Here is a 3030-nt window from a genome sequence, read left to right as displayed (position 1 = left end):
TCCTCCTAAGGAATAATATCAATTTGGTACATTCAAAATCATCGTGTTAACTTGATGGTAAGACAACTATAAACGTGTCAAGATGCAAATCTAGACGTTTGGCACTTGGGAGACCAGAAATTTCCCACATTGTAGTTTTATACATTGACAACTGATAGAACAAAATATATATTTCTTAAAATATGCAAAAATATATATAACACATGGCCCTGCAAATTAATAAAAAGGTATAACCACTTGTGACATGTACCTTTGGCCTTTCAAAAAATAGTCATGGAAGCACATGGACAAGGAGGGTGATATATAATCATCATCATCATCGTCGTGTTGTATTTACAATCGATCATGGGGTTGTCACATAAGCACAAGCTTCAACAAACTCAACACCACTAAGCTACTAGTACTCCTAATTTGGCCCCCGACAGCTGAGGTACATGACAGTCCTCAGCCCCTCCTCGGCCTTCGCCGCTCGCCGCCTCTCCGCCACAGCAACCGTGGAGGCCGGAAGCTGCTTGGCGCCCTGCGAGACGCCACCGCGGACGGTGGCCTTGGACTTGGCAGCTCGGTGGATGGACCTGACTCACCTGAGCGCGTAGTTCTAGCGGCAAAGCCTGGTTTGGTCCTTGAGCGCCTCCACAGCGCCCACGCTCATGCCTACCATCCAGGAAAAAAATTCCGTGGACACCGGTTGCAAACTGCCGCCCGTGCGTACCCGAGTTGATCTGCGGCCACCTGTCCTCCCGATGCATCCAACGGCGCACTCTAGGCCGCCCTCCTGCCTGCGTCGCTCGGCTTATTTGTACCTCCAGGCTTGGCTCTTCATGCGATACCGGCTGTACCTATGAGCTGCCTAGCGCACGATCTGATCTTGCCACACCAGATCCCCATCTGTTCGCGAACGTAGCAGCCATGGTGGATGATCCATCTCGTCTCCAACGCCCGGCCAGTTTGGAAACCTCCTCCCGTCAACAAGGCGTCACCTCCCTCAGCACCTCTCCCGTGTTGGAAAAGCCGCCGCCCACCAGGCGCCGCACGCCGGGACGATGCGCTGAGTACTCCGCCGCAATTTCAGTAACGATGCCACGATGTGCGGGAATTTCTTCAATGGAGCATCAAATTCGATGATACAACACAATTACATAAACTGTAAAATTATCACATACATACAGCCGTACATCAACCCTTCAAAAATTCATACAGGCCTATACGTCCATGCGCCAGTCGCCGGTGGCGTAGGAGTGTGCGATCATGGTGGCCAGCTCGTCGCCGGCGGTGTAGGTGTTTGCGATCATGGCGGCCAGCTCGTCGCCTGGCATGAGGACACAGGGATGCCCAACTTTGGGGCGGTGAACCGCGATGCGCCCAACATTTGCACCAGCTCTGCATGGTCTGTATCCTTCCGCAAGGACATGTACAGAGACGCTAGTGCCGCCGTCGTCAGTCTGCTCGTCGACATGGCGTTCAGGCATAGCTGACGTTGCATGGCCGCTCGGCCCGATGCCGATGGGATCGCTCCGGCGATGTGCAAACCGGATCCATTCACATGGCTGAGCCGAGGAACGATGAGTCGGGGAGATGAGATCGTCAGCGTGCGTCGAGCAAATGAGCCGGGAACGTTTTAATCGGGAGCCGAGCGAGGGCGCCCGAGCCGAGGATAGAAGCACATGGAGCGCGCCGTCGGATGCATCGGGAGGACAGGTGTCGGCAGATCCCCTCGGGTATGCACGAGCGGCAGTTTGCAACCGGTGTCCACGGAATTTTTTTCCCCGAGGAGGGGCTGAGGACCCTGATGTACCTCAGCCGCTGGGGCCCAAATTAGGAGTACTAGTTGCTTAGGGGTGTTGTGTTCGTTGCAGCTTGTGCTTATGTCACAACCCCATGATCGATTGTAAATACAACACGATGATGATGATGAAAATTTTGGCTATGATGATGTTGAAAATTTCAGCTATGAGTTTATATAACCCGCCTTGTCCATGTGCTTCGATGGCTATTTTCTTGAAGGCCAAAGGTTGATGTTTGTCAAGAGAGGAAGAATGCTCAGAGTTACATGGGGAGAGCAACTCAGCAAAACGAGGCTTACAGAAAACAGAGGAACTTCAGCTGCCTGTACCGAACAACCAAACTCTGAATAGGGCGTGGCTAACGCGCGCGCGCGCGTCCTAGGACGCGCGGTCGATTTCGGACCACAGCAATCCGACAGCAAACGACAAGTTTAGCGATCAGGCTCCCACCTCCTATTCCCTTTCGCGACCGATTCCGGCCTGGAGCGATCCTGTTTTCGTGAGTTGGGCCCAGCCTCGGCCCAGTAGCTACCTAGGCTCTATTCCCTTTCCACGTTTTTTTAGTTTGGGCCTGTTTTTTCCTATTCCGCTAATTCCCTTTCTGGGCCAGCGGTTTTTCAGGGATAGTAATGGGTGGGAAATCTCACTTTCAACTGAAATTAACTAGCACTTTCAACTAAAATGAATTGCTACTTCTTAACAGAAAATCAAATTAGCCTATCCCTCTCTTCCCTTTCAATTAATTTTTCCTAGAAAAATATTTTTATCACCAAGAAATAGAATACTCAACTAAAATTGATCTACAATTTTTTGATTGAATCAGGAATATTCATTCAATTGATTTACTATAAATAACTTTTCCAACTAATGACAAACTTTCCAAAGCGATAACATATTTTTAAAAATATAAACAACTTTTAAATTTGTGAATTTTCTGAAAATCAGGAATATTTTTTGACAGATGCCATTGGCCTCACGTGCTCGTCTCAGCGTCCGTCGTCGCTACCGCGACGACGTCCTCCTCGACTCGCGTTACGCTAAGACAGGGTGGCAGTGGTGTCGCGTGCTCGTCTCGGCGTCCGTCGTCGCTACCGCAACGACGTCCGTCTTGACTTGCGTTACGCTAAGACAGGGTGGCAGTGGTGTCACGTGCTCGTCTCGGCGTCCGTCGTCGCTACCGCGACGACGTCCGCCTCGACCCGCGTTACGCTAAGACAGGGTGGCAGTGGTGTCACGTGCTCGTCTC

The sequence above is a fragment of the Triticum dicoccoides genome, chromosome 2B (genome assembly GCF_002162155.2).
Source record: "Triticum dicoccoides isolate Atlit2015 ecotype Zavitan chromosome 2B, WEW_v2.0, whole genome shotgun sequence".
In the NCBI taxonomy this organism is placed as follows: domain Eukaryota; kingdom Viridiplantae; phylum Streptophyta; class Magnoliopsida; order Poales; family Poaceae; genus Triticum; species Triticum dicoccoides.
Note: the sequence above shows the minus strand (reverse complement) of the source record.